This window comes from Quercus lobata, chromosome 9 (genome assembly GCF_001633185.2).
Source record: "Quercus lobata isolate SW786 chromosome 9, ValleyOak3.0 Primary Assembly, whole genome shotgun sequence".
Classification (NCBI taxonomy): Eukaryota; Viridiplantae; Streptophyta; class Magnoliopsida; order Fagales; family Fagaceae; genus Quercus; species Quercus lobata.
Window position 1 is genome coordinate 52,200,356 of NC_044912.1, and position 13,522 is coordinate 52,213,877.

The 13,522-nt window shown below is 32.4% G+C and overlaps 1 long non-coding RNA gene across 1 annotated transcript; it reads left to right on the plus strand.

Moving 5' to 3' along the window:
- Positions 1-7,927: 7,927 nt before the first annotated feature.
- On the plus strand, positions 7,928-12,543 carry LOC115959590. The gene is made up of 3 exons (XR_004084931.1): positions 7,928-8,173; positions 10,086-10,509; positions 11,994-12,543. It is a non-coding gene; the product is annotated as an uncharacterized LOC115959590 (long non-coding RNA).
- The last annotated feature ends 979 nt before the right edge of the window (positions 12,544-13,522 follow it).

Genomic DNA, 13,522 nt, shown 5'->3' on the forward strand with positions numbered 1-13,522 from the left:
TTGTATTCTTACTGGATTTGTGTTTGCGTTCTTACTGGATTTGTGTTTGTTTTCTAAGAAAAAAAAAGGTCAAATATAGGAAAATGTTCTTGTTCTTGGATTCGTGTTCTTATTATTCTTGTTCAAGGTACTCTTAGATCTCAATTTATGTGATTTTTAATTTTTAATTTTGTTTTTAATTTTTTTATTTAGTTAAAATTAATAAATTAAAATTTTTAATTTAGATGTGATGTGGCATTTTTTAGTGCTAAATAGATTTTTTAATTATTATTTTAATGTGCCATTAGTCATATCAGTTTTTTTTGGTTAGTTGAGTAACGGAAAAAGATGAAAATAACACGCATTAATTGGTTTAAAGACTAAAAGTGGAAAAATTAAAATATAGGGACTAAAATAAAAAATAAAAAAAACCCAAAATATAGGGATTAAAAGTGCATTTATGCCTTAAAAATGTTGAATTACGAGCTTCCTTGACCAACTAAATTTCAAGGTTTTCTGATTAAAAAAAAAAAAAAACTTCAAGGTTTTTGTTGTTGTTGTTGTTGTTGTTGTTGTTGTGAGAGGAACTAAACTTCAAAATTATTCGCAAGTAGTAGGGGAGTTATTATCAGGACTACTATATTATATTATCAAGATGATATTGATTTTGAAAGTTAAAGGATGTTTAAGTTTCAAATGCTTCTCTCGTTGAATTATCAATTATTGATAATTGTTGTCCATAAAAAAAAATTATCAATTATTATTTTGTCACATACCCATTCATGAAAAAGGCATAAGAAAAAAAATGCAGCATGAATACATAACTCATTCAAAAAGATCGTTGGAGTCAACATGTGCCCTATATAATTAATCAATATATCAATTGAAAATAAAACCTTTCATTTTCTAATGCATACATGGTATACCGTAATCATGTATCATTTAAAGTTGTTGGCTGTTAGGACAAGGATTTTACATAATTCGGTTTAATGGCCTAAGTCTATAGCAAAAAAATCCTTACGACTACATCTTTGATATTAAGCTCTTCACTTTATGATGAATTTATAGTTGTTAGTATTGTACAGTACGCGATATATACCATACTATACATACTGTATTAAGTAAAAAATAAGTCTTGTATTATAAGAGCGTATCTAAAATGTTCATGAATCATACAATACATAGGTGTATATTGTTTAAATCATATCATAAAATCGTATGTGTCATACGATACACAGACATGTGGATTTAAAATGAGGTTTTTTTTTTTTTTTTTTTTTTTTTTTACTATTATTAAATTTTGTGCTTTTACTTAAGTCTAATGAGTTGTTAGACTTGTTTTTGACACAATATTACGAAGATACTTAATTGAGCCCAATAAAATAACATGTCCATGAGAGTTTTTTTTTTTTTTTCCTTAAAAAATTTAGACTACACACTTGATATTTCACTTCCATATTTGCAAATATGTTTTATATACTATTAATATGGTATTAAGTGACAAGATAATTATTTATTTCTTTATTATTATTATTACAAGTCTCAGAAGTTAGAATGCCAAGAAGAAATATAAAGAAATTTCATTAAAATAAAAGAACAAGAACAAATAGTAAATGTTGATAATAATGAAGAAATGAATTTGCAAGATGATGAATATGATAATAACATTAGCTTAGGTTGAGTTGATTAGGTACGATTAATATAACGAAAATAAATTATTATTTTAGTTTTTATGTCATGTATTATCACTTTTGAGTTTTATAAATTTGAATGTATATGTTATAAATATATGTTAATTTGATTTATTTAATTAGTATTGTTAACTATTATTAAATAAGTGATGATTGAATTAGTCATTATATGAATATATTGCAAATTTATAATGAAGATACCTTTTATATATTATATAGATATATAATTTTTTTTAAAAAAAATTTATTAGGTGTCCATGTATTTATAATACATGATACGAAAAAATTAAAATTCAGTGCCTGATACGATTATCATTTTGACAATTATGAATGAATATAATGTAGGGTCTATATACTAGAGAATATTTGACTAAGAGTGCGTTTGGATTGGGCGTTTTCTGCCCAATCCTGCGTTTGCGTTTTTTAGTTTTTTTTTTTTTTTTTTTTTTTTTTTTTTTTTTTTTTTCACGCGTTTTGGGTGTTGCGGCTACTGTTTATGCACTGTTCAATGAACAGTAGCCGCAAACTTTGACTTTTCAAATTTTTTTGGACCAATCACAGCACATCGTGTACTGTTCACGGACCCACAAATTTCACTTTTCAGCAACTTTTTCATTAAAAATGGGTCCCACGATACTATTCACACATTTAAAAATTATTTCGCTACAGTGTTTTTCAGTTTTCAGTTTCAGTTTTCAGTTTTCAGCTGTATCCAAACGGACCCTAACTCTAAGTTAATTTTAGACTAACTCAATGTTAATTTGCTTGTTGTACAATATATAGACCTAAAATTGGTTTAGGGTTAGTTTAACTAGTAAAGTCTTTTATCATAAAAAAAAGCTATGGAGTTTATTTCCCACTTACACAAAAAACAAATTTTTGTATTGATATGATGATAAAAAGCAATCATCAAGAGCATATGCTCTCTCTATATATATACACACACACATATTTTGTACCATTTAAATAAATAAAATCAAAACAAAGTGTTGTAGAACTAAATACATACTGTAAGATTCAAATAAAAAATTTATAGTGCCAATGGGAAAGAATCAAAGAATTGACAAAAAGATAGTAAAAACTAAATGAAAAATATACAAAAAGAATCTTTAAAATTGCATGGGTAATGGTATGGCAGCATGTACATCAACGATGACAGTAATATTTGAACCCCTTGGTGATCTTAATCCCAATAATTGAATCTTCTTTTTGGTATTTTGTACTTCGAATCGTAGTTTTACTTTCTTTTTTCCTTTTTGCGACTTCAGGTTTCAACTCTAATGACTTCTCTTATAAAAAATAAAAAATTCAGATGACTTCTTCTCTTTTTGGAACCTTTTCTTTTTGAAAGAGTTGAACTTGCATTAGTTGCAGGCGTAAATCCCATCTATGATTCTGTAACAATAAGATAGACAAGTTGATATTGATCAAACTATACTCCTGTTGTCTTATCACCGTTCTTCATTAACATACCACTCTTGCAACAAAGTATGTGCAAATATATACATATAAAAAAAGTTTATCACACGCGTTAATTAGAGAAGTCATAATTTCAATTGTTTTTTTATGCTTGTAGAAGTATGTATTAACGCATGTGCAACAAGTTTTTGCCTTTTCAAAAATACTACTTTCTATTAAAATTTGAAAACTACAAAAATAATGAGAAACTTTATGGTAATGGCCCCTTCAAATTTTTATTTATTTTTAAGTATAAACACTCATTTTGTATTAGTGTCTAATTTGTTCTTTTATTATTCATTTTTTGCCACATATAGCTCATTAATTTTGTGAACATTTAAGAAATATATTTATAACAATACATAACTAAATCTCTTTAGTAAATGTTCCTTTTCTTTTCCAAAACAAACTCATTTTCATTTGCATTTAGAAAGTTTGGGATGCAAGGATACAATTTTATTTATTTTTTACATATTTATGTTAGATTGTATATGTTAAGGCACTAGAAGATGACATTTATTAGTTTTTCTTTTTGGTTGAGAAACAAACACACACACAATAGAAAAGGAATGATGTACATTTATTAATTAATTTGTAAGCATTTTATGCTTTTGAATCTTTTTTAGCTAATTTTAAAAAATTAATTGCAACTGTAATTTTTGCCACTTCGATCAAATTGAAGCAAATGGAAGAACCCCCAATTAATAATTAACACTTGCATGTATGAAAAGAAAAATAGAAGTCTACCAAAGTTCTCAATGTTTATAAAAACAAATAAGTAAAACTTAAAAAAAAAAAAAAATTTCAAGATTTACATGCTCAACGGAGGTCAATGTGAAAATCTAGAAAAAGAAAAAAAGAAAAAGAAATCCATCAAAGCAAAATCCTACATTTGTCTGGAAAAAAAAAAGTCACCATTTGAAAAAAAGGAAAAAGAAAATCTTGTTACACAATTATTACTTCACATTCCATAGTACCCACTTTCTTTAATTAAAGGCGAAAAATACATTTTTGTTCCTACATTTTCACACGATTTTCACTTTGGTTATTAAGTTTTTTTTTTTACCGCTTTTAGTCCCTATTTAGAAAAACGCCTTCTGTTTTAGTCCTTTCCGTCAGTGCCGTTAGGACACTGACCTACGTGACAAACGGAATTATTAAAATAATAATAAAAAATTTTATTTTGTCATTAAAAAATACCAAGTCAGCATTTAAATTTTAAAAAATATTTTTTTAATTTTAATTAAACAAAAAAATAAAAAACAGAAATAAAAATAAAAAATCACATTAGTTGAGATTGAAGTGTGTCTTGAGTAAGAACAACAAGAACACAAACTCAGATCTAAGAACACAAAATTAAAATAAAAAAATCACAAACCCAATAAATAAGAACATCAAATTAAACCTGAACAAGGAATTAAACATGAAAACAAACACAAAACACCAACCCAAAAAATTAAAATAAAACCAACACAAACCGAAAAAATTAAAATAAAACCAGCCTTCTGTTTTGATCCCAGACTTCGGATCCCAAAACACCCATCTCATCACGAGCAGAATCCGATCCCTTTCCATCTTCTCCCTCTGCATTTCCGGCACTTCCCCGCTCTCCACCATCGAATCTCTCAACCCACGCGTCGTCATCCTCTCCGACGGACCCCACTCCGTCCACACCCCCGATTCCCCTTTGTTTCCGCCTGAATTCCTCGAATGGGCCGAGGCCAACGGCGTCGTGGTTTTGGGGATTTGTTATGGGCTGCAGCTTATTGTTCAGAGGCTCGGCGACGAGGTCAAGGTCGGAGAGAAGCAGGAGTATGGGAGGATGGAGATTGGGTCGCTCAAGTCTCTCTCTGACCACCTGTGACCGATCCACTCTCACGAATCGTTGTCTCTCTCTCCCAGATAAGCAAGTTTCTCTCTTTCATCTCTCTATCTCTCAGCTCAGTGGTGTGGATCTGGGTTTGTAGGTTGTGGGTTTGTGAGTTTTGCTGATCTGGGTTTGTGGATTTGTGGCAGATTGGCGCACTGATCTGTGGCGGATTTGTGGGTTCGTGGGTTTGTTAGATTTGTTGATCTAGGTTTGTGGGTTTTTGGCGGATTGGTACATTGATCTGTGACAAATTTGTGGGTTATGATTCAAAGGCTGGGTTTGAGAGAATGGTGGGATTTGGAGGATGGTAGAGATTGGTGGGATTTGGAGGATGGTGGGTTTGAGAGAATGGTGGGATTTGGAGGATGGTGGAGATTGGTGGGTTTCCAAGTTGGATTTGATTTTGTGTTTCCATGGATTGGTGGGTTTTCAACTTGGAGATTGGTGTTGATTTTGTGAACAAAGAGGATGCAGGTCTTTTGATTTTAATGGGTGTATGTTGGGTTAAAATTTTTGAATATGTAGATCTGTTTCTGGGTTTGATTGTTGGTGTATGTTGATTTCTGGGTTTTCAATTTTGGTGGGTGTATGTTGATTTCTGGATTTTGGTTGGTGTATGTTGATTATTGTTTGATCTAAGTTCTGAATTACGATTTCTTTGGTTACAAAGAAAGTACTGGAAAGGCAAAGAAAAGACAAGAAACTAGGAATTAATTTACTAAAAACATGAAGAATATGAACGGTAAGAAAACGAAGAACACAAAGATGATCTTCCAACAAAATAATGAAAAGAAAAGAAAATTTTATGTTAATTATTAATTATTATTATTTAAATAATTAAATAATAACTAAAATTTTATTTTATTTTATTTTAAAATGCTGATGTGGCACATAAAAATGCCACTTAATCACCACATCAACGCCACATCGGCGTCATGTTAGCTAATAGGGTGTTTCGTCTGCCACCTAAGATTTTGTCGTTAGGGCATTGGCGGTAGGGACTAAAACAGAACGTGTTTTTCTAAATAGGGACTAAAAGCGGTAAAAAAAAAAACTTATGGACCAAAGTGGAAATCGCGTGAAAATATAGGGACGAAAATGAGCTTTTCTCCTTAATTAAAACATAAAAACTGTGAAATAATGTTTTTAAAACATAATTTCACAGTTTCAATTGAAATTGAAATTTAATTTCAAAACAAGGAATGCATTATATATATTTTCAAAATTTGAAAAGCAAGAAATCATGGGTTCACTTTTTTTTTCTTTTTTTTGAGAAACATGGGTTCACTTTTTTTGACTCCAACAAAACCAAAACGATTTGCTGCCCAAAAAAAAAAAAAAAAAAAAAAAAAAAACCGAAACGAAAACCCCAAAAAAAAAAAAAAAAAAAACAGAAAAAAACCGAAACGATTTTGGCATAACCCCATTTGTTTTTGCAAATTGCACACACCAACACCACCACCACAGTGTGTGCGTGAGCATAATAACATCAACAACAAGGCCCGAGCCGAAAACACAATTCAAATCTCTCTCTCTCTCTCTCCCTCTCTCTGGGAACAGAAATCTGTTCCCAGAGAGAGGGAGAGAGAGAATGAGCGGAGGCTAAGGGGTTTGGCCTTTTCAATACGACGACGCTTGCTCCATTCTCGACTGGATCTGCTCCAGTCTCCGCTTCTGTCTCTCTCTTTTTAAATTTTCCATTTCAATTAGGGTTTCTTATTTTCGTTTATTTTAAATCACAGGCGTGAGCAATTTTCCACTGAATTTGAATTTTTTGGGAGAGAGGACTTGGACTTTGCTTTTGATGATAGCATTTCTGCCTTTTCTGCTAGACCAGGAAGGAAGCACCTTTTTGGCGCTGAAGAAAGATATTGGGTATTCTTTCTACACATTGCTTTTACTTGTATATGGTTCTCAACTACCACGGGTTGCTGCAACATCTACTGTGAATGGACACCTTACAAATTTAGATGATAGTCTTTCAGTGAGAAATTTAGAGGTATGTAAGCTATGATAAATGGAATATATTTGTGAACTTGTTCACTTTTATGATAGTTTTGATTTAAACTATGCAAATTTGATTAGTCCGGTTCTAGAGTTCTTTAAACTTATGAATGAGGTTGAGAATGAGGACCTTGTCTTTATTTTGGAGACTATAGTGGACAAGTTTGGGGAGGAGATGGCACCTTAAGCTCTTGGGTTATGCCAGAATTTGGTACTGTTAGCCTCCATTTTTATTTGATTTTACACGTATATCCAGAAGTCCTTGACAACTTCTTTTTTTAATAAATATTCAAACAGCTGCATTTTGGAGGTGCATGAACACAGCTGAAGCTGAAGATGAAGCTGATGATCCTGGTGCTTTGGCTGCAGTTTGCTGTTTGGCGTTTTCATGCCATTAGCACAATTCTTGAATCAGTGAGCAGGCTTCCTCAACTTTTTCTGAATCTTTCTATTTCCTGATAAGGCTTTGCTGCCAAAGAGAATTGGTGGGCCTTGTATATGTTGTTATCAATAACTCTCAAGGGTATTTAATTTGATTGTGTATTATTGTTTCTGTATATATTGGATTCTTTATCTTCTTGAGTGTTTGCGGTTGACGGTTGTTTAAAGGATTGGTATTTCTGCTATTTCGTATGGGTACGTAAAGGGTTTTTGTATCCTGTCCTTGTGCCTTCACATGTAAATATACACAAGCACTTCTGCGTAAAGGGTAATTCTACTTTGTTACCACTGTTCATTTTTCTATTGAATTTTCTTGTGGCTTGCCAAGTAAAAAATTTAATTTTTTTCTTATGCCCCCTGTCTTTGAGTTTTGATAATACTTGGCCCATTGAAAATTACAAAAATATTGAGAAACTTTAAGGTAATGGCCCCTTCAATTTTTTGTTTGTTTGTTTTGTTTTGTTTTGTTTTGTTTTAAGTAAAACACTCATTTTGTATTATTTTCTCATTTGTTCTTTTATTATTCAATTTCTACCACATACTTCACAATGCTACTGAAGGAAACAGAGTTGGCACTGTGAGGAGTATTTCTTGCACATCTGTATCATAAAGTATTGTACTACGGTGCGCATGTAACTTGCTAAAAGCTTACTCTGTGGGAATACAATTGATTATTGCAGGACCTTGTGTATGCTTCCCAAGGCAACTCTGGTTCATGTGCACCGTAGTGGTATGATTTCTGCCTATGATTTGTACGAACTATTTATGCACGGAGTGGTATTTCTATTCACTTTGCACTAAAAAGAATAGAACACTAGGTTAGATGTTTATATCTTTCCAGTTTTAAGCAAGTCTGTAAACAACTAGATTTATTAATCTATCCCTTAATATGGGCTGCTTATTTTTTCCTTTTTATCCAGTCAATGGATGTATGGATCCTTGGTACCTAGTTCTTTCCATTAAAACTCAGATTTGGTGCTTTTCCAAGTGGTCTGTACTCTAGTTTAAAACCCACACAAATTTGGGGGTTCTGAAGTTTGAATTATGTGCTAGCAAACATGACTTTGAAAAACAGCCTAAAAGGTGCTAATCATGATAGATGAATTCATTGTATGACATTATTCTACAGGTTTAGTTTGAGTCCATACAACACTAAAGAATAAAAAGGACAAGGATTGAAAAAAAAAATGCTCATAGAATATTATTGTTAGGAAGAGCTAAACATCAAAAGGGTGAAATGACAAAGTGCTTGCCCTTTTACAATGTCAAGGCTCATTTTACTAGGATCTGTTGCTCTCAACTTGACTTGAATGTCATCCAGATCTAGGTCCCGCTTGAATCTATCTTTGGAGGTGGCATAGACCATTTTACTTCTCACTTTTGATGTATCAAGTTGACCTGAAAAACAAGAGAGTCAACTTTCATAGGCAACATTGCATACCAAATTGTTTATTATTTTGGCCTTCAATATAATCGCACGCCTCCAAAGAGGAGAAGCGTTCAGCCTGGAAGCCAAATCTAGTTTGGCATCCAATTTCTAGTTCTATTGTGTCATTAACATTTTGAGAGTAGTTACATTACTTGGGAAGCAAAATTTGCTATGATTTTTTCGTCAGAATTTGTGCACAGTATTCCAAAGGAGAAACATTAGTCTTTAGCATGCATATTTACTTACTTGAGGAAAAGTAGAATTACCATGCAATGAAAAAAATCTTGCTTTTTGGAAATTCTCATCAGTGATGAAATACCAATCATGGGCAGTACCCATTGGCGGGCAGAGACTCTACAAAGTCCTCAGGTTTCATCTGGGCTTTCAAGTTTCTCCACCACCTCTTCTTGATTCTCCAATTTTGAAAATAATGAACCAGTGATTCCTCTTTACTTTTAGCTCCAAGAATTTGAGTTTACATTCATCACACAGCCATTCCAAATGCCGCATTTGCCTAATAGATATCATCATGGATTTACAATAAACACAATAGGATTTATTTGTCATGATAGGAAAACAATATCAAGAAATGCATATCAGCATTTATTTTAGTATACTATGCGTCATAGTTATTGGACAAAGCATATTATCATCACCAGATTGCATCACAACTAAGTAGACATGCAAGCTTCACAAAGAGATGATGAAAATACTACCTGCTGTTTATTTTGTTAAAATGTTCTCGTGGAACAGAAATGATTTTGGTACAAGTGGCACAATCCTAGGACTATTTTCTACAATAAATGGTGATGTGCTAAACATATTGGGACAAGTGGCACAATCCTAGGACTATTTTCTAGATCTGCTTTACCTAATTTCTAAAAGAAATCATTTACTTTGATGACAGATAGAATATATATGAATACGATGTTTCTTCCTATAAATGTCCAAGGCAATCCAATTTGATAGTATAAAATTAATTTTCAGCTCATACAAGCACTCATCTGTTAAAAGTGGTAATCTGTATGACTATATCTTGCCAAAGGCAATTCAATTTGATTTCTCTCTCTATAGCCCATAATGTTAAAGAGATTCATGTCTGTGTGAAAATTTTTTATACAATTCTTGTGTTTGAAAATTTTCTGTACAATTCGCCTGTTAATTCAAATAAGAACTTTGAAACTTAACTATCAAATGGGTAATTCGTATTTAGGGCAAGTGTTTTGAGGCAAACATCAATCACAATGTAGCAGAAAATGTCAATTTAGAACTACAAAATCAGGAAAATCTGAATGTGGGGGACAACATGAAATGCTATTAGACTTACTACACCAAAAGTTTAGCAGTTCAAGCTTACCAGGTATTCTAACTAATAGGCTTTGTTCCATTCCTAGAAGACCTGATACTTGGGATGCATAGTTAGCTTGGGCAATAGGAGTTCTAAAAGGCAGGAAAACTTTGTTGTTATCATTTTGAAGTTTCTTGGATTGCTCTTATATATCCAACTTTGGATGGAGAAAACTCTCAATGGCATGAGAACAACTTAAAGATGAAAAAGCTACATTCAATATTATTGTCGTAAAGGTTAGATGTACTGGCATCAAGCTGGCATATTGTGAATTCTGCCAGAAACAAAGGTTGTGTTCTTTTTGAAATATCCCTATGACTGTATTTGATTCTAATTCTTAACCTTTGTATTTTTCTATCTTCTGTTTGCTTTTGATGATATGTTGTCCTGTAATCTATAGTGTTTTATCCTTATTGTGGATTGGGCTCTTTGTATTGTTTTGGTTCTTTTTTGGTAGTCTGCTAGTCTTGTTTGCAATGTATTTATTTCTAATGAATAAATCTCATTCAACTTAAAAAAAAAAAATGGATATTTAGGAAACTACTTAGCTAATCAATATTGCTTTATTTTTTTTATGATGAATATGTTCTCATTCGGCTAAAAAGATGATGTTTAGGGAATCAAAGGTTGTGCTTAATTAATAAAGACAGTGATGGTGAGCCCATCACCTGGTTAGGCAATGTTGCTTCCTTCATTATTTTTGCAAAAGCTACTGCACCTTGGTCTAAATGAAATTTGATATCATGTTCCTATACATTTATTTGCTACTGGTATGCAGTTTCTTAATTCCGAATTCAGAACAAGCATCTTAAATCTATAAGAAGGGGGACATGACCAAGAAGCACTCAGCTGAAAGCTAGTAAGATTTGTTTGGGCTGAAGGCCTATGTAATATGAAAGCTTGTCTTACAATCTATTTTGGACCAATAACAAAGAACATGAAACTTGCAACTTGGAAGTCGAGCTCAATGGTGTACTATGGAATACTTTATCCCACCTGAAAGAAACTTTGTATTTAGCGAACTTTGAAGATCCTATTTACAAGTCTTAAGAGAATTATGATCCTGGCATACATGAAAGTTATGATGTTTATCTGCTGGTGGTAAACAGTTCCTTCAAAGGTAATATTTAAATAATCACAATGGTTAATTACTGGAGAAATGGACAAAGGCATAAATATTATTTGTGACCTAAGCATCAATGACTAGTTTTGGTGAAAAGCCTATTTAACTACATGCTTGTTTTGTGGCCTGCTATGAACGTTTGAAGTTTCCTCTGACCAAAATTCTTCCTTAATTATTGCTTCATCATGTCTATATCTTTCATAATTTCTTGTGCTTCTCTTGCTTTTGTTTTCCTTTTAATACCCTAGTATTCCATCTTATGCAAAGGAGCTCCAATGTAACTTGCAATGAGAAAGAGAAACAACCCCTTTATAAAGCGCTTAAAAATCCTTCAAATGGGTTATCGACTTTGTCTGTTCAAGAAAATTTCTGGAGTCTAATGTGACAATATAAGTGGAAAGTTGGGTCAAGCCCCATCAAGCAATTTCAAATTCTGTTGATATGGATTACCGTTGGGTGGCAAGATTAATCCTTCAATACTCTAGTTAGAACTACTAAAATACTTAAGTTTAATAATTCTACTGGTAAGGGTATTCCAAGCTATTTTGGATACGTGACTTACACATCTCGATCTCTCTTTTTCAGGATTTTGGAGTTTCATTTGTCAGCATCTTAGACATCTATCAGAGATTTATTTTCGTAATCTGCAGGGAAATGATCTTTGTATGAATGCTCTATGGTGGGTTTCTCATCTTTCTTCCGTCAATATTTTTGCACAAGTGGTGTCAACCTTCAAAGGGGAACAAAAATTTGCTCCAGGTAATGAATTAGCTCCCTTCTCTTTCAGCAACATGGTTGCCTCAAAGCCAACTTCATGACACACATTGGTCCCTAAAAATGTCAATTTTACATCCCACTTAATCTTTCTATGAATCATTTAATGGCCAAAAAGCAATTAGTAATAAACTTTCGTACCTTTCCTTAGGCTCCAGTAATCTACAAGGCCAAGTACGGAGTACCAAACTAAATTTTTGGGACCTTAACATGTTTTTGTCCAGTAGTCAGCTTAGAGGGGAAAATCCCAGATTTCTTAGACCAATTTAGGCATCTTGCATATCATTTTTTGTATATATGATAACTTCTTCGATGGTCCCATCTCAAAATCTCTTGGAAAATTGTTAACCTTGTGGACATTACATCTTAAATTGAATCAATTGAATGGGGGAACCACACTAGAAAGCTGGGTTCTACTTTCATACTTGGAAGGAGTTAATAAAATATTGCACAGAATTTCTTGGAGGACAATGTGTCTGAAATGCATTTTGTTGAAGTCTCAAAATAAAAAAAATTTAGAGTTCATTTGGTCGAGATGTTAAACAACTCATTTTCAATTTTTAAACAACATTATATATATTTTCACGTACTTTTTTACCTATATATATTTTAAAAAATTACAAATAATATTACTCAAACTTCTCTGCTAAATGAGCTCTTAAACTTTGTCTTCAGACTCTATTGTCATGAATATCAGCTCCAATGGGACTACTTTTGAGTTCTTGTTAGAACAGTCCACAATTTCCTACTTGGTTACAAACACAAAAATCTTAGACAGTAAGACCTCTCACAGATAGGAATCTTAGATCAGGACACAATTTCCTACTTGCGTGTGGTTTCCAATTTTGCCATCCTACCATCATGAACCCGATCTTTTCTTCTTTTCAACTTCAGCCTGTCTCACACGCTTCTGGTCAGCTTTGCATTAAACCAAAAGCTGTTTTTGTGTGGCTTGAGAAGACAAGCTCATAAATGAGCTTTGACCAATCAAGTGGGCTGGACCCACACGGTGTCATACCATACACCCAACCCAACCCAACCGACACTACATTGTAAATATGACTTAATTCATATCTAACTTTTTACCGGTGTTTCTACCCAAAAAAAAACACTTTGTACCTGTGGAATTTTGTTTTAGAAATATGATATACAAAAATGTAGCCATCGTTTTCAATTTTTAGTCTAGTTTTGTAGGTTGTTTCCATATAAATATATGATATATGATTCATTTTGAAATGCAGAATTCATTTTAAAAATATTTGAGAGCACAATGTTATTGAGGGAAACAGTGCAGGCACTATGATGATTTTTTTTTTTTTGAAGATTTGTTCGGCACTATGACGTGTTATTTCTTGAACATTTGTATAGTATAGTTTTGTACTATGGTGCACATGTAATAATGCTA